The 23,241-nt window shown below is 38.3% G+C and overlaps 1 pseudogene; it reads right to left on the reverse strand.

Moving 5' to 3' along the window:
• Positions 1–20,598: 20,598 nt before the first annotated feature.
• LOC120881910 lies at positions 20,599–21,863 on the reverse strand (annotated as a pseudogene).
• Between the last annotated feature and the right edge of the window lie 1,378 nt (positions 21,864–23,241).

Here is a 23,241-nt window from a genome sequence, read left to right on the forward strand (position 1 = left end):
CCCATGGACGGAGGAGCCTAGTAGGCTGCAATCCATGGGGTTGCTAAGAGTCGGACATGACTGAGCGACTTCACTTTCACTTTTGCTTTCATGCATTGGAGAAGGAAATGGCAACCCACTCCAGTGTTCTTGCCTGGAGAATCCCAGAGACGGGGGAGCCTGGTGGGCTGCTGTCTATGGGGTCGCACAGAGTTGGACACGACTGAAGTGACCTAGCAGCAGCAGCAGCAAAATGTCCAGAATAGAGACCAATAGGAAAAGAATGACTGAATGGATGAATGGAGATAAAAATAAAACTTCTATTATACCTTGGATTGTGGTTTTCTCTGTTTTTCTTATTATTTTAAATGTTGGCAGTTTGCATTTAGAGAGCATAATGACCAAAGGTCTTTCCTATCTATTGCTTTATTTATTTATTTGAAATTATTTAATCAGTAAAGCAGATATTATCATTAAGAATGCATGTGCAAAGCTAGATTGGATTATGGTAAGAAAGATGAAATAAAAAGGAAACAAGAGTAAAAGAATAAATGCTGACAGTAGAATTTTTATCATACTAAAATATGTAAAATATACCACATCTTTTTAGTCATTTTCAACATAAAATTTAGTGACATTAATTATAGTCATCACAAATAACTAAATTATTTGCATCATCCTAAATAGAAATTTTGTACCTATTAACAAATAGGCTTTCATTTCCCTCTTTCCCTAGCTTCTGGTAATATCAAATCAACACTCTTTCTCTATGAATTTAGTATAAATATTTCATATAAATGGAATCATGCAATGTTCTTTTCTTTCATGTCTTGGTTATTTCACTTATCATGGTGTTTTCAAGGTTTATCCACATCGTAACATGTATAGAAATTTGATTTCTTTTTATAGCCAAATAATATTCCATAACATTAGGTATACACCCCCTTTTTATTTATCTATTCTTTTCTTGATGAACAGTTGGGTTCTTTCCACACTTTGGCCACTGTGAATAATGCTGCAATGTTTGAGGCACTCTTTAATTCTGTGGGGCATATACTTAGGAATATAAGTCCTGGGTTGCATAATGTTTAACTTTTTGAGGAGCCATAGAATCATTTTTCACAGTGACCGCACCATTTTATATTCACAAAAGCAATGTATGAGCGTTCCAATTTCTCCATTCTCATCAACATTTGTTCTTTTATTTTTTTTAAGGTATAGACAACTTAATTGGTATGAAATAATATCTAATTGTGATTTTGATTTTCATAATAACAAATGATGTTGAGTATCTTTTAAAGTGTGTGCTGATCATTTGTATGCTTTTTTTTTAATGGAAATGTTTATTCAAGTCATTTTCTCATAACTTGAAAATGCTGTTTATCATTTTAGTTGAGCTGTGAGTTATTTAGATATTCAAAAATTAAATCATTATCAGATAACAATGTGAAAATATTTTTATTCAATCTATAAATTGTCTCCTTTTTCATTTTTAAACATTTTTATTTTATATTTTTGGCCACAAAACGTGGCTATGGGATCTAAGTTCCCCCACCAGAGAGTTAACTTATGCCAAGTAAAAGTGCAGCATCTTATCTATTGGATTACTAGGAAATTCCCTTCTTGTTTTCATAATAATGCTCTCCATACCAAAAAAGAAAAAAAAAAGCTTAAATTGGATGAATCTGTATATCTGTTCTATATTTTATTGTTTATGCTTTGATGTTATATCTAAGAATTCATTTCCTACACAAATTCATGAAGATTTATCCCTATATTTATTTAGCAGTTTTATGATTTATCTCCTACGATTAATTCACAGATACATTTTGAGTTAACTTACAATGTAAGCAAGAGAGCCAATTTATTATTTTCAAGTTTATATCTAGTTGACCTGACACAGTTTTTTGGAAAGCAGCTATGCTCACAAATATACCACCAGTGCCTGACACTACTTTTTGAAGAGGCTAATTTCCCCCCAAGTACTGCATTCTCTCCCTCTTTTGTTGACTGTGATGGCTACTCCATTTCTTCTAATGGATTCTTGCCAACAGTAGTAGATATAATGGTCCTCTGAGTTAAATTCACCCATTCCAGTCCATTTTAGTTCGCTGATTCCTAAAATGTCAACATTCTTACTTGCCAAAGCCTGTATGACCACGTTCAATTTGCCTAGATTCGTGGACCTAACATTCCAGGTTCCTTTGCAATATTGCTTTTTAGAACATTGTATTTGCTTCCATTACCAGTCACATCCACAACGGGGTGTTGTTTTTGCTTTGGCTCCATTTCTTCATTCTTTCTGGAGTTACTTCTTCATTAATCTCCACCAGCATATTGGGCACCTACCAACCTGGGGAGTTCATCTTTCAGGGTCCTATCTTTTTTTGCCTTTTCACACTGTTCATGGGGTTCTCAAGGCAAGAATACTGAAGTGGTTTGCCATTCCCTTCTCCAGTGGTCAACATTTTATCAGAACTCTCCACCATGAACCATCTATGTTTGGTGGCCCTACATGGCATGTCTCATAGTTTCACTGAGTTAGACAAGGCTGTGTTCCATGAGATCAGATTGGTTAGTTTTCTGTCATTGTGATTTTCAGACTGTCTGCCTACTGATGGAGAAGTATAAGAGGCTTATGGTAGCTTCCTGATGGGAGAGACTGAGGGGGAAACTCCGAGAGGAGCTACCCCACATCTGAGGTCAGGGGTGGCAGCTGAGAGGAGCTACCCCATGTCCGAGGTCAGGGGCACCAGCCGAGAGGAGCAACCCCACGTCCAAGGAGAGGTGGCTGTGTGGGCGCAGGAGGGCCAAGAGGAGCTACTCCATGTTCAAGGTCAGGAGGGGCAGGGGGGAAGAGATTCCCCTCTTCTAAGGTAAGGAGCAGCAGCTGCGCTTTGCTGGAGCAGCCAAGAAGAGATACCTTGTGGCCAAAGTAAGAGAAACCCAAGTAAGACAGTAGGTATTGCAAGAAGGCATCAAGTGCAGACACACTGAAACCATAATCACATAAAACAAGTCAATCTAATCACACTAGGACCACAGCCTTGTCTAACTCAATGAAATCAAGCCATGCCCTATGGGGCCATGCAGAATGGTTGGGTCATGGTGGAGAGGTCTGACAGAATCAGGCCCACTGGAGAAGGAAATGGCAAACCACTTCAGTATTCTTGCCTTGAGAAACCTATGAATAGTGTGAATAGGCAAAATGATAGGATACTGAAAGAAGAACTCCCCAGGTCAGTAGGTGCCCAATATGCTACTGGAGATAAGTGGAAAAATAACTCCAGAAGGAATAAAGGGATGGAGCCAAAGCAAAAACAATACCCAGCTGTGGATGTGACTGGTGATAGAAGCAAGGTCCGATGCTGTAAAGAGCAATATTGCATAGGAACCTGGAATGTCAGATCCATGAATCAAGGCAAATTGGAAGTGGTCAAACAGGAAATGGCAAGAGTGAATGTGGACATTCTAGGAATCAGTGAAATAAAATGGACTGGAATGGGTGAATGTAACTCAGATGACCATAGTATCTACTACTGTGGGCAGGAATCCCTCAGAAGAAATGGAGTAGGAATCATGGTCAACAAAGGAGTCCGAAATGCAGTATTTGGATGCAATCTCAAAAATGACAGAATGACCTCTGTTCATTTCCAAGGCAAACCATTCAGTATCACAGTAATCCAAGTCTATGCCCATACCAGTAATGTGAAGAAGTTGAAGTTGAATGGTTCTCTGAAGAACTACATAACCTTTTAGAACTAACACCCAAAAAAGATGTCGTTTTCATTACAGGGGACTGGAATGCAAAAGTAGGAAGTCAAGAAACACAAGGAGTAACAGGCAAATTTGGCCTTGGAATATGGAATGAAGCAGAGCAAAGGCTAATAGAGTTTTGCAAAGAGAAGGCAGTGGTCATAGCAAACACCCTCTTCCAACAACACAAGAGAAGACTCTACATATGGATATCACCAGATGGTCAACATTGAAATCAGATTGATTATATTCTTTGCAGCCAAAGGTGGAGAAGCTCTATACAGTCTGAAAAACAAGACCGGGAGCTGACTGTGGCTCAGACCATGAACTCCTTATTGCCTAATTCAGACTTAAATTGAAGAAAGTGGGGAAAACCACTAGACCATGCAGGTATGACCTCAATCAAATTCCTTATGATTGTACAGTGGAAGTAAGAAACAGATATAAGGGACTAGATCTGATAGATAGAGTGCCTGATGAACTATGGACGAAGGTTCGTGACATTGTACAGGAGACAGGGATCAAGACCATCACCAAAAAAAAGGAATGAAAAAAAGCAAAATGGCTCTCTGGGGAGGCCTTACAAATAACTGTGAAAAGAAGAGAGGAGAAAAGCAAAGGAGAAAAGGAAAGATATAAGTATCTGAATGCAGAGTTCCATAGAATAGCAAGAAGAGAAAAGAAAGCTTTCTTCAGTGATCAATGCAATGAAATAGAGGAAAAAAACAGAATGAGAAAGACTAGAGATCTCTTCAAGAATATTAGAGATACCAAGAGAATATTTCATGCAAGGATGGGATCGATAAAGGACAGAAATGGTATGGACCTAGCAGAAGAAGAAGATATTAAGAACAGGTGGCAAGACTACACAGAAGAACTGTACAAAAAAGATCTTCATGACCCAGATAATTATGATGGTATGATCACACACCTAAAGCCAGACATCCTGGAATGTGAAGTCACGTGGGCCTTAGAAAGCATCACTACGAACAAAGCTAGTGGAGGTGATGGCATTCCAGTTGAGCTATTTCAAATCCTGAGAGATGATGCTGTGAAAGTGCTGCACTCAATATGCCAGTCAATATGGTAAACTCAACAGTGGCCACAGGACTGGAAAAGGTCAGTTTTCATTCCAATCCCAAAGAAAGGCAATGCCAGAGAATGCTCACACTATGGCACACTTACACTCATCTCACACACTAGTAAAATAATGCTCAAAATTCTCCAAGCCAGGCTTCAGCAATACATGAACCGTGAACTTCCAGATGTTTAAGCTGCTTTTAGAAAAGGGAGAGGAACGTGAGATCAACTTGTCAACATCCGCTGGGTCATTGAAAAGGCAAGAGAGTTCCAGAAAATCATCTATTTCTGCTTTATTGACTATGTCAAAGCCTTTGACGGTATGGATCAGAATAAACTGTGGAAAATTCTGAAAGAGTTGGGAATACCAGAAAACCTAACCTACCTCTTGAGAAATCTATGCAGGTCAGGAAGCAACAGTTAGAACTGGACATGGAACAACAGACTGGTTTCAAATAGGAAAAGGAATACATGAAGGCTGTATAGGCTTACCTTGCTTATTTAACTTATATGCTAAGTATAACATGAGAAAAGCTGGTCTGGAGCACAAGCTGGTATCAAGTTTGTCGAGAGAAATATCAATAACCTCAGATACGCAGATGCCACCATGCTTATGGCAGAAAGTGAGGAGGAACTAAAAGCCTCTTGATGAAAGTGAAAGAGGAGAGTGATAAACTTGGCTGAAAACTCAACATTCAGAAAACGAAGATCATGGCATCTGGTTCCATCACTTCATGGGAAATAGATGGGGAAACAGTGGAAACAGTGTCTGACTTTATTTTTTTGGGCTCCAAAATCACTGCAGATGGTGACTGCACCCATGAAATTAAAAGACACTTACTCCTTGGAAGAAGAGTTATGACTAACCTAAATAGCATATTAAAAAGCAGAGACATTACTTTGCCAACAAAGTTCCACCTAGTCAAGGCTATGGTTTTTCCATTGGTTATGTATGGATTTGAGAGTTGGACCGTGAAGAAAGCTGAGCGCCGAAGAATTGATGCTTTTGAACTGTGTTGTTGAAGACTCTTGAGAGTCCCTTGGACTGCAAGGATATCCAAACATTCCATTCTAAAAGAGATTAGCCCTGGGATTTCTTTGGAAGGAATGATGCTAAAGCTGAAACTCCAGTACTTTGGCCACCTCATGTGAAGAGTTGACTCATTGGAAGACTCTGATGCTGCGACGGATTGGCGGCAGGAGGAGAAGGGGATGACAGAGGATGAAATGGGTGGATGGCATCACCGACTTGACGGACGTGAATTTGAGTGAACTCCGGGAGTTGGTGATGGACAGGGAGGCCTGGCATGCTGCGATTCATGGGTTCGCAAAGAGTCGCACATGAGTGAGTGACTGAACAGAGCTGAACTGAGGGGGAACTGTATAAAAAAGATCTTCCTGACCCAGATAACCACGGGTGTGATCACTTACCTAGAGCCAGACATCCTGGAATATGATGTCAAGTGTGCCTTAGGAAACACCAAAACAACCAAAGCTAGTGGAGGTGATGGAATTCCAGTTGAGCTATTTCAAATCCTAAAAGATGATGCTGTGAAAGTGTTGCACTCAATAGTCCAGCAAATTTGGAAAACTCAGCAGTGGCCATAGGACTAGAAAATGTCAATTTTCATTCCAATCCTAAAGAAAAGTAATGCAAAGAATGTTCAAACTACCACACAATTGCACTCATCTCACATGCTAGAAAGGTGATGCTCAAAATTCTCCAAGCCAGGCTTCAACAGTATGTGAGCCATGACGTTCCAGATGTCCAAGCTGGATTTAGAAAAAGCAGACGAACCAGAGATCAACTTGCCAACATCCGTTGGATCATTGAAAAATCAACAGAGTTCCAGAAAATCATCTACTTCTGCTTTATTGGCTATGCAAAACCTTTAACTATGTGGATCACAACAAACTGTGGAACATTCTTCAAGCGATGGGACTACCAGGCCACTGGACCTGGCTCCTGAGAAATGTGCATGCAGTTCAAGAAGCAATAGTTAGAACTGGACATGGAACAACAGACTGGTTCCAAATCAGGAAAGGAGTATGTCAAGGCTGCATATTGTTATTCTGCTTATTTAACTTACTTTCAGAGTACATCACGAGAAATGCTGTGCTGGATGAACCACAAGCTGGAATCAAGATTGCTGGGAAAAATATCAATAACGTCACTTATGCAGATGACACTACCCTTATGGCAGAAAGTGAAGAAGGAACAAAGAGCCTTGTGATGAAATTTGAAGAGAAGAGTGAAAAAGCTGGCCTAAAACTCAACATTCAGCAAACTAAGTTCATGGCATCTGGTCTCATCACTGTATGGCAAATAGATGGGGAAACAGAGGAAGCAGTGATAGACTTTATTTGGGGGGGGGACTCCAAAATCACTGTAGATGGTGACTGCAGCCATGAAATTAAAGTACACTTACTCCTTGGAGGAAAAGTTATGACCAACATAGACAGCATATTAAAAAGCAGAGACATTGCTTTACCAACAAAGGTCCATCTAGTCAAGGCTATGGTTTTTCCAGTAGTCATGTATGTATGTGACAGTTGGACTATAAAACAAGTTGATTGCTGAAGAATTGATGCTTTTGAACTGTGGTGTTGAAAAAGACTCTTTTTGAGTCCCTTGGGCTGCAAGGAGATCCAACCAGTCCATTCTAAAGGAAATCAGTCCTGAATATTCTTTGGAAGGACTGATTCTGAAGCTGAAAGTCTGATATTTTGGTTAACTTATGTGAAGAACTGACTCATTTGAAATAATCCTGATGCTGGGAAAGGTTCAAGGTGGGAGAAGATGGGGATGGCAGGGAATGAGATGGATGGATGGCATCACTAACTCAATGGACATGAGTTTGATTGAACTCTGGGAGTTGGTGTTACACAGGGAGTCCTGGCATGCTGCAGTCAATGGGGTGGCAAATAGTTGGACATGTTGGAATAAATGAACTGAAGTTAATTTTTCCCACTGAACGGTTTTAAGACACTTGTGTAAAGTCAGTTGGTCAGGTATTAATTTTAACAAAATGTCAGACAGAAGCTCTGATCTATTTGTCACTCATGGAAATGTCAGGTAATCACCAGAAGCTGTCTGAAGTATCCTTATTGAGGCACTGGAGCACATTAAAACTTTATAGAAGCTAAATAAATGTCCAATCAACAAAAGCCACCTAGAAAATAGTAAGAAGTTTGATGACTTTTCTTTGTGCTTAGCCCTGAAACTGAAGGACAATTGCTTAACTGAGATCTCAGTAATGGAATAGTCATTGAAAATGCTTGCAAAAACAGCAGGGAGTACAGACTCACCGATGACTGGAGAAAGATATTACAGATGAAAAGTAAAATAGACCATATAAGATCTAAAGAAGAGCTGGATGAAAGTTTGTGGGAAATTAAGACACTTAAGTGAGTCTATGTGTATTGGGGGATTCAGAAAACTAAATCTATGCAACTTGCATGCTCACAAAAGAAGGAAGATCTTAATCTTTCTTAACTTGGTCATGTGAAGATATAAACATATCCTGTAAAGTTAAATATGTAGGCAAATATAATACCAAAGGACTATGATTTTGATTTGCAACCCATCTTTAGATTTTCTATGATTTTTAAATGGCAAGCACATAAAACATAAATATTTATCACTGTGTACATAAGATATTAATATAATTATGTAATTATGGCAAAATAGCATAAAACAGAGGTAAGATTGTATAGAAATATTTTTTTTGTACAGGATTGAATATAAGTTGGTATTGACTTTTCTAATTTTAAGCTATTATACATAATTCTGATGGTAATGTCAAAGAAAATATCCACAGAATATACAGAAAAGAAAAATGAGAGGAGGATAAAATATGTTATTGCAAAATTCAACTAAACACAAAATGAAATCATGAAGAAAAGACAGAGCAAAACCAAAGAGACAAAAAGGAAAAAAGTAACAAAATATCCAAAGTATTTTTGTTATCAATAATTTCCCTAAAATACACGAAATAAACTGTCATATCAAATGGAACATAACAGCAGAAAAGATGAAAAGCACATAATCAAAATGTGCACAGTGAGCTTAATTTTACTTGTAAAAACAAATAAAATTAAAAGTAAAAGCATGGAAAAGGGAATGTCATGCAAATATTAACCAAAATAACTTGGGAAGGTTATATTAATAAAAGACAAAATAAACTTTATGTAAAAAGTGCTATAAGTGATAAAGAACAGTGTACATTGATAAAAGACCAAATCATCCAAAAAGGTATAACAATTGTAAACATATATGAAATAAATATCAGAGCTCCAAAATATAGAAAGCAAATATAACAGTTTTGATACTTACAATGTTTGTTGGATATTTCAAAACTCCATTCTAAGCAATGGATAGAACAACCAGAGAGGAGTGACATTAGAATCATGGCAGCATACGAGATTCTTATATTTAGAACTCCCTTCCCCTTAAAAAAGAAAAAAAAAAAAGTAATCCACAAACAAACGTGACTTTATAGGAATAGTGGGATATATTAGCATATGCCAAGAGAACTAGGAGGAACCACACCCACCTTTGCATTTAGTAAGGGGAAAACTGCCTTAGGTATGGGCTGCAAAACCAGCATAATCTAGCAAACCTCATGGTTACCCAGGAAAAACCTGGAGAACTCTGGCTTGGAGAAAAAAACATGGACAAGAGAAAACTTTGTAGAAATCCAGCACTTCTGAGCAGATATTCAAGCTTATTGCTGGAGTAAAAGGAAATTTAAAAAAAAAAGGGGGGGGGGAGTGTGGACACATTGAAGAGGGGAATAGTAACTTTGCCAGCACTGTTCTATCCAAAAGGCAACAGAGCTTGGGGCAAAAATTGTCACCAGTGACTTACTTCTCCACTACTCCACTTCTCCAGAAGGAGAAGAATGAATGACTACTGGACTTCTTCAATTGTGTGGGACACTGCTAAATATAAACACACTTGTCTTCAGAAGCACCCAAAATACTGAGGGAGGAACTTCATGACTGTGGGGAGGGAAGAGGTTAGGAAAGAGAGATTTGAATGTAAGAGGACATTTAAAAGTAGAATTTGTGTTGACTGTGCTCAGTATTTCAGTGTGAAGTTCATTCACTAGCCTCTGATAAAATCTCAACTGAACACCTCTCTACCGGGCCGTCAGACACCTCTAGTGTTCAGAGTTGTAAAACCATACCTACTCCCTCTCTTTGAGTATCACCCATTACACATTCTCAAGTGTGGTAGCAAGGGGCAAGCTCTTATAATTTGAATGCTACTAGGAAAACTGATCAGGATCTGTGGGCAAGGGAAAAATTCAGAAACTGGTACTCTAAAGTCATTTCTGGAAAACGAAGAAATATTTCCAGCAGCTAGCATGGTGAGTTGTGAGAAGCAGAAAAGACATGAGAGCTTAAGCATTCTATTGATTTAACCAAAAAGTCCCTTCATTTTTTTAAAAAATAAAAGACACACTTTTCATTTTCACCAAGAATTTTATTAAACCATGTATTCACTATTTTGTTTCATTACCTTCTGCCATTTTTCAGGCAACTTTATAATTATGTCTTCCCAAAACTCGGAGAAGGCAATGGCAACCCACTCCAGTACTCTTGCTGGGAAGGTCCTATGGATGGAGGAGCCTGGTAGGCTGCAGTCCACGGGATCGCTAGGAGTCGGACACGACTTCACTTTCACTTTTCACTTTCATGCATAGGAGAAGGAAATGGCAACCCACTCCAGTGTTCTTGCCTGGAGAATCCCAGGGACGGGAGAGCCGAGTGGGCTGCCATCTATGGGGTTGCACAGAGTCTGATACGACTGAAGCGACTTAGCAGCAACTTAGCAGCAAAACTCTTTATCTTTTTGAACAAAGAACTGCTCCAGGTGCTTTTGTATTCTTCCAGGTAATTGATTTTTTTTTTCTGCTAAAATAATTTGTATTATAAAGAATGAAGTAAGTCAGAGAGAGGAAAGCAAATATTGCATATTAACATATATATATATATGGAATCTAGAAAGATGGTACTGATTAACCTATTTGCAGGGCAGTAATTGAGACATAGACATAGGGAAAAGACTTATGGACATGGATGGGGGGAAGAGGAGTGGGTGGGATGCATTGAAAGAGTAGCATGGATGCATATACACTACCATATTTAAAATAGATAGTCAATGGAAATTTGCTGTATGACTCAAGGAACTCAAATTGAGGTTATGCAACAATCTAGAGGGGTGAGAAATAGTGGGAGGTGGGAGTGAGTTTTAAGAGGGTGGGGACATATGTATACTTATGGCTAATTCATGTTGATGTATGGCAGAAATCAAAGCAATATTGTAAAGCAATTATCCTTCAATTAACAATAAATAAATTAAAAAATAAAGACTGAAATAAATAGAAATCTGAAAGTGTAATTTCTGGTAAATACAGTGGATGAAACAGAACTTCACAGTGAAACTGTCACAGTTTTTACCCAGTCATCAAAGAAACACAGGGTCTTGTGTTATCCTGATGGAAGATCATGCATTTTCTTTTGACTAATTCCAATGTTTTGAATTGAGTACTGCTTTCAATTGGTCTAATTGAGAGCAATACTTGCTGGAATTAGTTTTTTGTTTTGTTTTGTTTTCCAGAAGGAGCTCATAATAGAGGACTCCCTTTCAATCATACCATGTACACAACATTACCTCCTTTAGATGAAGACTGGCCTTTGGTTTGATTTGTGGTTGTTCATTTCACTTGCCCCACAATCTCTTCCATTCCAAATAATTGTATAGTATCCACTTTACATTGCCAATTATAATTTGTTTTAAAAACAAACTTTTTCATTACATTTAAGTAGAGAATCAACTGTAGAAACATGGTCAAGAAGATTTATTCTTTGATTAACTTATGTGGAACCCAAACATCAAAGCAAATAACATAAACAAGCTGGTTAAAAAGATTTTCAGTGCTCGATTTGGATATCTTGTGTATGTCAACCATCTCCTGCATGGTATAACATTGATTGTTCTCAATTAAAGTCTCCATTGGATTGCTATCAACTTCAACTGCTTTACCCAACCTTGGAGAATTGTTCAGCAAGAAATCTTAAGTATAAAATCTCATAACCACTTTCAACATGTTAAATCAGTCACAAGACATTTTACATACACTGCAGAAATCTTTTTGTGTATGTGTTTCAAATGTCTTTTTAATCTTTCTTGAAATAATAGTGTATATGCCAAGTATATTTTTTATTCCATCTCAAATGTTATAATGGCTACACAAAAATTCACCAATTTTGATTTTTTTTTAAATTCACTCTGATATGACAGATGTCAAAATGCAATATAAGAAAATTGTTTTTAATGAAATTAAAGACAGCTAAGCAATACTCAAGCCATTTTTTTTTTACCAACCCAATACCATAAGAGCAGTGGAACAAGTGTATTGATATAACGTCCATGGAAACCTAAAACAAAACAGGACCAATAAAGAATATATCCTATGTGGAGACAACTAGTAAAGATTTGAGGGGGTATCTGCTATTGCAAAAGTGAAAGCATCAAGTTGGAAGATTAACAGGTACAAACTACTATGTATAAAGTAAATAAGCCACAAGAATCTATTGTACAGTGCATGGAGTGTAGCCAGTGTTTTATATTTTAGATAAAGGATAATCTACAAAAAAATTGAATCACTATATTGTACACTTGAAACTACTGTCACATTGTAAATCAATTAGATTTCATAAACAAATATAAAAATGTGAAAGAAGCAATGGAAAATTCCAAGGAACATAATGAATCAAGAAAAAAAAAGTCATCATTAAAAGATGAAAATAAGTCTCAGAGCCAAGATGATTAGGAGGGAAGACGTGGAGTCCATGTCTCCCCACAATTAGGATACTCACCAGATGCTGGTGGGGGATCTTCCAAACTCAGGCAGATAGGAGGAACTCCAAAGTGACCATGTAGGATATAGTAGAGAACAGGGGAGGGAGGAGAAGTAAAGGCCAGACAGGACCTGTGTGACTGAGGGGTGGTTGGGAAATGAGAGGGGAGCAATTTAGCCACCTGGAGAGACACACTTGCCTATAGGAGATTGGTTGGGAGGAAGAGGGGCTCTCAGGGATCAGAGGAGCTGGGAACTTCCAGGTGTTCCCCCACCCATTTGGCCTCAAGGAGCCTCCTTAGACGCCAGGTTGGACTTTCTGTCTTTGGTGGCCCCCTCCACCCTCTGGGAACACTCTCTGACCTCCAGGGCCCCCTCAACAATCCAGGATCCCCCTTCCCTAGAGGGCCCTCTTCATCTTCAAGGGCCCTCTCTGCTTGCATAGGTCCTGTGGGTGTAAGCGGATGTGAGAGGAGAAAGAGCCAGAGTAGCCAGGGAAAGATTTCTTAGGGTTTCAAAAGCAGGGAACCCACCTGGTGATCCTTTACCCACTTGGACTGCGAGAGACTGCTGGGATCCTGGGCCTGATTCTCCTCACCCTGATGTTAGAGGAACTCCAGAGGTCTCCTTGGCTGAGCTGAGCCTGTTCTCCACCCCACACCCCCAATTAGAGTTTTTTCTGGCAATGTGGATCCTGAATTAAGACTCACTCCAACCTAAACCTTTGCCTAAACCCCAGGGCCTCTTAAGCCCTTCTCCACCTAAGCCCTATCCTCCACAGCTGTTGTATTTTATTGTTGTTGTTGCTGTTGATTTCCTTTTTCCTAGTGGAGTTTGGTTTTATCCATCATTGGTTGTTTCTTATTTATTCTTATTTGTTTATATTATTTCTGTTAGTTTTCTGAGCATATTTTATATTTTATTCTTTGTTATTGTTCTGAAGTCTTTTAATTATAATTTCTTCTTTGATAATGGAGTTCAGTTTCACCTTCTAGTGCTTGCTTCATTCAGTTAATTATGCTTTCCAAAGTTTTAGTTAGTTTTGTAAATTCACTTTATTTCTTTTCTGTTCTTTGTTATTGATCTGTTCCTCTCTCTCTCTCTCTTTTTCCACACCCTACAGTTCGTAAGACCAGAGTTCACTAGCCACAGATCTGGTTTTAGCTCCTGTAGTGGGAGTGCTGAGTCCACAGCACTGGAATAACAGAGAATATCAGGCCCCAGAGAATATTAATAGAGTGAAGTATCCCAGAGGTCCACATCTCAACACCAGTACCTGGTTCTACCCAACTGTCTGCAAACTCCATTGCTGGATACCTCAGGCCAAATAACTAGTAAGACAAACTCATTCCTATCCATCAAAAAAATGAGATAACAAAAATTAATATGTTATAGAAGAAGAAATAAGCAATCTATTTGAAAAATAATTCAGAGTAAAGAGAGTAAAAAAAGTTCCAAAACTGTAAAAACAGAATGGAGAAAATGCAAGAAACGTTTAATAAGCATCTAGAACTTAAGAATAAACAAGCAGTGACAAACAGCACAATAACTTAAATTAAAAATATTCTAGAAGGAATCAATAGCAGAATAAGTGGGACAGAAGAACAGATAAGTGAGCTGGAAAATAGAATGATGGAAAAAAACTGCTGAGGAGCAGAATAAAGATAAAAGACTGAAAAGAATGTAGAACAATTTCAGAGACCTCTGGGACAGTATTAAATGAACAAACATCAGAATTATAGGGATCCCAGAAGAAGATAAAAAGAAAGGGTTGGAGAAAATATTTGAAGGGATTAGAGTCAAAAACGTCCTTAAAATGGATAAGGAAATAGCTACCCAAGTACAGCAAGTGTAGAGAGTCCTATATAGGATAAATCTTAAGAGAAACACACCAAGACAATATTAATCAAAGTAATAAAAATAAATATAAATAAAAATATTAAAAGTAACAAGGGAAAAGCAGAAAATAATATAAAAGTGAATCCTCATAAGGCTATTGGCTGATTATTCAACAGAAACTCTGCAGGCCAGAAGGGAGTGGAAGGAAACATTGAAAGAGATGTAAAGGAAGAACCTACTACCCAGATTACTTTACCCAACAAGGATCAAATTCAGATTTGACAGAGAAATTAAAAGTTTTACAGACAAGCAAAAGCTAAGAGAGTTCATCACAAGCAAACCAGCTATGTAATAAAACCTAAAATAAATCCCCCAGGCATAAAATAGAACAAAAGGAAAAGATCCACAAAAACAAACCCAAAATAACTAAGAAAATGCCAATAGGAACATATGAAAAGTGAAAGAAAGTGAAAGTTGCTCAGTCATGTCTGACTCTTTGCAACCCCATGGACTATACAGTCCATGGAATTCTCTAGGCCAGAATACTGGAGTGGGTACCCTTTTCCTTCTCCAGGGGATCTTCCCAACCCAGGGATTGAACCCAAGTGTCCCACATTGCAGGCAGATTCTTTATCCACAAGTACATATTAATAATTACCTTAAATGTAAATGTATTAAATGGTCCAACCAAAAACCACAGACTGGCTGCATGAATACACAAACAAGACGCCCATATATGCTGTCGACAAGAGATCCACTTCAGACCTAGAAGCACATACAGACTGAAAGTGATGGAATGGAAAAAGATATTACATGCAAATGGAAATAGAAAGAAAACTGGAGTAACAAAACTCATATCAGATACAATAGATTTTAAAATAAAGACATGAAAAATAAGGAAGAACACTACATAATAATCAAGGAATCAAAGCAAGAAGAAGATATAATAATTATAAATATTTATGCACCAAACTAAAGAGCAACTTAACACATAAGGCAAATGCTAACAACCATAAAATGAGAAACTGGCAGTAATACAAAAACTATTTGGGGACTTCATTACCCTACGTACACTAATGGACGGATCATCCAGATAGAAATTAAATAAGAAAACACAAACTTGAAATGACACAGTAGATGAGATAAATATATTTGATATTTACAGGACATTCCACCTGAATGTATCAAAATTCACTTTTTTCTCTAGTGCCCATAAAACATTCTTCTTGGGTTAGAAGAACCAATGTAGCAAAAATGAATATACTACACAAAGCAATCTACACAATCTTCAGGGTGATGACTACTAAATGTCAATGGCATTCTTCACAAAATTAGAATATTTTTTTAAATATTTGTATACAAACAGAGAAGGCTCTGAATAGCCAAAGTAATCTTGACAAAGGAAGGCAGAACAGGGGAAATCAGGCTCCCACACTTCAAACTATACTACAGTGCTAAAGTAATCAAAACCGGATGGTCCTGGCACAAAAACAGAAATGTAAACCATTGGTACAGAATAGAAAGTCCAGTGATAAACCCATGCCCCTATGGTCAACTAATCTATGATAAAGGAGTCAAAAATATACATTGGAGGAAAACCAGTCTCTATAATAAATGGTGCTGGAAAATCTGGACAGGTTCATGTACAAGAATGAAATTAAAACATTGCCTAACACCACACACAAAAATGAACTAAAAATAGGTTAAAGACATTAATGTAAAACCAGACACTTTAAAATTCCTAGAGGAAATTTTAGGAAACAATTTTTTTACATAAATCACAACAAGGTATTTCTGGACCCATTTCCTGTAATAATAAATATAAAACAAAAATAAACAATTGTGACCTAATTAAACTTAAAAATTGTGCACAGCAAAATGAACTATAATGAGATGAAAATGCAATGCTCAGAATGGGAAACATTTCAAACAATGTCCTACTCTTTGGGACCCCATGGACTGCAGCATGCCAGGCTTCCCTGTCCATCACCAACTCCCAGAGTTTACTCAAACTCATGTTCATTGAGTCGGTGATGCCATCCAACCATCTCATCCCCTGTCATCCCCTTCTCCTCCTGCCTTCAATGTTTCCCAGCATCAGGGTCATTTCAAATCAGTCAGTACTTCCCATCAGGTGGCCTAAGTATTGGAGTTTCAGTTTTAGCATCAGTCCTTCCAAAGAATATTCAGCACTGGTTTTCTTTAGGCTGGACTGGTTGGATCTTCTTGCAGTCCAAGGGACTCTCAAGAGTCTTCTCCAACACTGCAGTTCAAAAACTGCATTTCTTGGATGTTCAGCTTTCTTTATAGTCCAACTCTCATATCCATGCATGACTACTGGAAAAACCATAGCTTTGACTAGATGGACCTTTGTTGGGAAAGTAATATCTCTTCTTTTTAACATGCTATCTAAATTGATCAAAATTTTTCTTCCAAGGAGCAAGTGTCTTTTAATTTCATGGCTGCAGTCACCATCTTCAGTGATTTCAGAGCCAATAATAATAATAAAGTCTATCATTGTTTCCACTGTTTCCTCATCTATTTGCCATGAAGTGATGGGTCTAGATGCCATGATCTCAGTTTTCTGAATGTTGAGTTTAAGCCAACTTTGTCACTCTCTTTTCATTTTCATCAGGAGGCTCTTTAGTTCTTTGGTTTCTGCAATAAGGATGGTGTCGTCTGCATATCTGAGGTTATCTATATTTCCCCAGGAAATCTTAATTCCAACTTGTGCTTCGTCCAGTTGAGTATTTTTCATGATATACTCTGCACATGTTAATAAGCAAAGTGACAATATACAGTCTTGACATACTCCTTTCCCAATTTGGAACCAGGCTGTTGTTCCATGTCCAGTTCTCACTGTTGCTTCTTGACCTGCATGCAGATTTCTCAGGAAGCAGGTCATGTGGTCTGGTGTTCCCATCTCTTTAAGAATTTTCCACAGTTTTTTGTGATCTACACTGTCAAAGGCGTTGTCATAGTCAATACAGCAGAAGTAGATTTTTTTTTTTTTCTGGAACTTTCTTGCTTTTTCAATGATCCAATGGATGTTGGCAAATTGATCTCTTGTTCCTCTGCTTTTTCTAAATCCAGCTTGAACATCTGAAAGTTCATGGTTCACATACTGTTGAATCCCTGCTTGGAGAATTTTGAGAATTACTTCGTGTGAAATGAGTACAATTGTGGTGTAGTTTGACTATTCTTTAGAATTGCCTTTCTTTGGGATTGGAATGAAAACTGACCTTTTCCAGTCCTGTAGCCATTATTGAGTTTGATTCCAAGGCAAACCATCCAATATCACTTTACTCCAAGTCTATGTCCCAACCAGTAAAGCGGAATAAGCTGACATTGAACGATTCTATGAAAACCTACAAGGCCTTCTAGAAAGAACACCCAAAAAAATATGTTCTTTTCATTATAGGGGGCTGGAATGTAAAAAATATGAAGTCAAGAAATATCTGGAGTAGCAGGCAAATTTGACGTTTGAGTACAGAATGAAGCAGGGTAACGGTTTATAGAGTTTTCCCAAGAGAACACACTGGACATAGCAAACACCCTCTTCCAATAATTCAAGAGATGACAAAGGATTAATCTTAAAAATATACAAATAACTTATGGAGCTTAATATCAAAAATAAATAATGCAGTAAAAAAATAAGTTTAAGACCTAAACAGATATTTCTCCAAATAAGACATACTGATGGCCAAGAGACACTTGAAATGATGTTAAATATCACTGATTATTAGATAATTGCAAACCAAAACAACAAAGTATCAACTCACACCGACAAGAATGGCCATCATCAAGAAATCTACGAACAATACATACTCGAGAAGATGTGGAGAAAAGGGATCCCTCTTACACTGTGGGAATGTAAACTGGTCCAGCCATTTTGGAGAACAGTATGGAAGTTCCTTTAAAAACTAAACATAGAGCTGCCATATGACCCAGCAATCCCACTATTAGGTCTATACCATTAGAAAACCATACCTTATAAGGACACATGGAAACCAATATTCATTGTAGCACTATTTATAATAGTCAGAACATGGAAGCAGCCTAAAAATCCATGGACAGATGAATGGACAAAGAAGATATGGTACATGTATACAATGGTATATTACCAAGCAATAGTAAGAAATGAAATTGAGTTGATTAAATCCATGTCAATGTATGGCAAAACCAATACAGTATTGTAAAGTAAAATAAAGTAAAATAAAATAAAAAAAAATAAAGTGATTGCAGAGCCTGTCATAGAGAGTGAAGTAAATTAGAAAGAGAAAAACAAATAGTGTGTATGAGTGCTTATAATATGGAATCTAGAAAAATGATACAGATGAATGTACTTGCAGAGCAGGAACAGAGGCACAGATGTAGAGAACAGACTTGTGGACATGGCAGGTTGGGGGAAGTAAGGCAGGCACAACTGACAGATTAGCATTGGCATGTGTATACTACCATGTGTAAAACAGATAGCTAGTGGGAAGCTGTTGTATAACACAGGGGGCTCAGCTTGTTGCACTGTGCTGACCTAGATTAGTGGAATGGGGGTTGAGAAAGAGGCTCAAGAGGAGGGGATATATATATGCACATAGTTGATTCATTCATGATGTTGTACAGCAGAAACTAACACAACACTGTAATTATATTCACATTAGAAAAAAAAAATATATCTCCCAAAGTGTACCCTCTTTCACTGTTGTTGGGAATGCAAACTGGTATAACCACTATGGAGAACACTATGGATGTTCCTTAAAATATTGAAAATAGAGCTACTATATGATACAGTAATCCCATCCCTGGGCATATATCCGAAGAAAACAATAGTTCAAAATGATAACATGCTCTCCAATGTTCATTGTATCATGATTCACAATAATCAGGACATGAAAACAATCTAAATGTCCACCAACAGAGGAATGGTTAAAGAAGATATATATATATATAGTGGAATTTTATTCAGCTATAAAAAGAACAAAAAGGATGTCATTTGTAGCAATTTGGATGGATCTACAGATTTGGATGATCTTCCCTGGTGGCTCAGGTGGTAACGAATTGACTTACAATGCAGGAGACCTGGGTTCAGTCTCTGGGTTGGGAAGATCCCATGGAGAAGAAAATGGCAAACTATCCTGTATTCTTGCCTGAAAAATTCCATGGAGAGAGGAGCCTGGTGGGCTACAACCCATGAAGTTGCAAAGAGTTGGACATGACTGAGCGAGTTTTCACTTTCACTAACAGATGTGAAGGTTAAGTAAAGTAAGTTAGCCAAACATGAATACCATATGATATTGCTTATATGTGTTATCTAAAAGAAGGCTACAAATGAACTTATCTGCAATACCAAAATAGTTACATATGTAGAAAATAATCTTAAGGTTACTGAGGTGTAAGAGGGGAGGGATAAATTGAAAGACTGGGACTGACACATACATTTTTCTTTTTTTTTCTTTTTTTTTTGAAATTTTGAGATTTTTCATTTGAAGGTAAATCTTAATGCTATTAAATTCACAAATATGCTAATTTAAATACCCAATTCTATTATCTAAAACACACATTGCAAACATACAAATATCTATTCTCTCCACATGTCAGAGCCATTCATGTCATGGTTTGGAAATGCGGAGAATAGATTCCCCTTAAACTGCAAGTCAGCAGGTGTTTCTTTACAGTTAACTTTAGCAAAATTCATACAAAATAATAATTAACAATGATCTTCTTTACCTGTTAACTCACAAGGAAACACCTTCAAAACTGCATTTTGTTAAAGTTTCTGTACTAAAATGTAGAAAAACTGAACTACACAAATATTGAAAAGTTAAAAATTCCTTAATTTTTTATTCCTGGTACCACTACCACAATTTACAGGGCAATATACCTGATGTAATGAAAAGAAAAAGAAAAAGACAAAGCTACAACAGATAAAATACCTCAGGAATGTACATCTAATTGACACTACATTGCATTAATCAATAGCTGCACTTTTTGCAAACTGTGGCTATGACAGTCCTGAACAAGAAGGGTTTCCTGTTTAAGCTGCAGTAACTTTTCTGACTATGGATCATCGCTCCTACTGTGGCAGATTTTTACAGTTCCTCTAACGCATTTGGGATGACTGTCTCAAAGTAACCTGCAGCTTTCCTGACAACTCCTCACTCTCTCTCCTGCTAAGAACTGTAGCCCTTTTCTTCTGAGTTTTTAGAACCTTCTACTACCATATCCATCACTTCCACCACCAGATCCATAACCACCCCATAGGGACTGCCCGAGCTTCTTCCACCAAAACTACCCCCTTTCACGGGTCCATAATTTGATTGCTGTTGTCCACTATAATTTCCAAAATCATTATAGTTTCCACCACCACCATAGTTACCTCCAAAATTTCCTCCTTCATTGTAACCATCATATCCTCCACCACCGCCACCATATCCACCACCTTGGTTTCCATATCCTCCTGGTCCACCACCACCGTAACCTTCTCTACTACTATAACCAGGACCACCGCCATAGTTGCCACCATCACCTCCAAATTCATTATATCCACCATCACCTCCTCCATAACTCCCTCTGCTGCCACCACCTCCACCACCATAGCCTCCTCTTCCACCAAAGTTTCCACCACGGCCAAAGTTACCTCCACCACCTCCAAAGTTTCCTCCATGACCCATAAAGTTGCCAGATCCACCTCCACCACCTCTTTGTGATCCAGCAGATTGCATCTCTTGTTTAGAAAAGGCCTTTTTCACTTCACAATTATGCCCATTAATAGTGTGGTATTTCTGAACAACAGTTTTGTCAACTGTATCATGATCATCAAAAGTTACAAAAGGAAATCCTCTCTTTTTCCCACTCTGCCTGTCTTCCATAACTTCTATGGTTTCAATCTTGCTGTACTTTTCAAAGTAGTCTCTCAAATTATATTCTTCTGTATCTTCTTTAATACCACCAACAAAAATTTTCTTCACTGTTAGATGGGCACCAGGCTTTACAGAATCCTCTCTAGAAACAGCTCTCTTTGGTTCCACTACACGTCCATCAACCTTGTGCGGTCGAGCACACATTGCTGCATCCACTTCTTCGACACAAGAGTAAGTCACAAAACCAAAGCCCCTGGAACGTTTTGTTTGGGGATCTCTCATCACCACACAATCTGTAAGTGTGCCCCACTTCTCAAAATGTTCTCTTAAGCTATCATCTGTAGTTTCAAAGCTCAGACCACCAATAAACAGCTTTCTCAACTGCTCTGGTTCCTTGGGATCATGACCCTCCTCCCCCCCGGCGGTGGCGGCGACAGCCGGAGTCGGGCTGGGGGCGACCGGGCGGTGGTTTTACCTCCATTTTGAGACCGGACTCGCCTCTTCCAACTCGAGTTCAATATGGGACCCCATTTTTCTAATTATTGCTCAGTTGCTCCTTGTGTGCAACTCTTTGTGACCCATGGACTGCAACACGTCAGATTCCCTGTTATTTACCATCTCCAGGAGTTTGCTCAAATTCACATCCATTGAGTAGGTGATGCCATCCAACCATCTTATCTCTGCTGTCCCCTTCTCCTGCCTTTAATCTTTCCCAGCATCAAGGTCTTTTCCAATGATTCCACTCTTTGCAACAAGTAGCCAAAGTATTGGAGCTTCAGCTTCAACATCTGTCCTTCCAATGCATATTTAGGGATGGTTTTCTTTACGATTGGCTGATTTGATCTCCTCACAGTCCAAGGGGACTATCAAAGGTTTTATTCAACACCATAGCTCAAAAGCATCAATTCATCAGTGCCATCTTCATGGCCCAGCTCTCACATCTGTCCATGACTAAAGGAAAAACCATAGCTTTCACTATACAGACATTTACTGGCAAAGTAATGTCTCAGCTTTTTAATATCCTCTATAGGGTGTCATAGCTTTCTTCCAAGGAGCAAGGGTCTTTTAATTTCATGGCTGCAATCACAATGTGCAGTGATTTTGGAGCCCCCCAGAATAAAGCCTGTCACTGTTTCCATTGTTTCCCATCTATTTGCCATGAAGTGATGGGACTGGATGTCCTGACCTTAGTGTTTTGAATATTGAGAATCAAGCCAAATTTTTCACTCTCCTCCTTCACTTTCATCAGGAGGCTCTTTGGTTCCTCTGTTTTCTGCCATAAGGGTGGTGTCATCTCCATATTTGAGGTTATTGGTATTTCTCCTGGCAATCTTGATTCCAGATTGTACTTCATCCAGCCTGGCATTTCACATGATGTACTCTGTATATGTTAAATAAACAGGGTGACAATATACAGTCTTATTTTACTCCTTTCCCAACTTGGAATCAGTCCATTGTTCCATGTCCAATTCTAATTGTTGCTTCTTGATCCACTTATAGGTTTCTCAGGAGGCAGGTAAGGTGGTCCTCTATTGCCATTTCTTTAAGAATTTTCCACAGCCTAAGACAGCAGAGGAATAGTATGGGGAGACCACTTTCTTCCCCACAACTCATGGAAAGATCATTTCAACGCTGAGCAAATTCCACAAAACAACTTCTGAATGCTGGCAGAGGACACCAGGCACCCAGAAAGGAAGTCTATTATTTTCAAAAGGAGACAGGACAAAATATAAAAGATAAAAGAGAGACAAAAGGGTTAGGGATGGAGATCCATCCCAGGGAGGGAGTTGTGAAGGAGGAGAAGTTTCCAAACACCAGGAAACCCTCTCACTGGTGGGTCTGTGGGGAGTCTTGGAATC

The sequence above is a fragment of the Oryx dammah genome, unplaced genomic scaffold, assembly GCF_014754425.2.
Source record: "Oryx dammah isolate SB20612 unplaced genomic scaffold, SCBI_Odam_1.1 HiC_scaffold_23, whole genome shotgun sequence".
Taxonomy (NCBI): Eukaryota; Metazoa; Chordata; class Mammalia; order Artiodactyla; family Bovidae; genus Oryx; species Oryx dammah.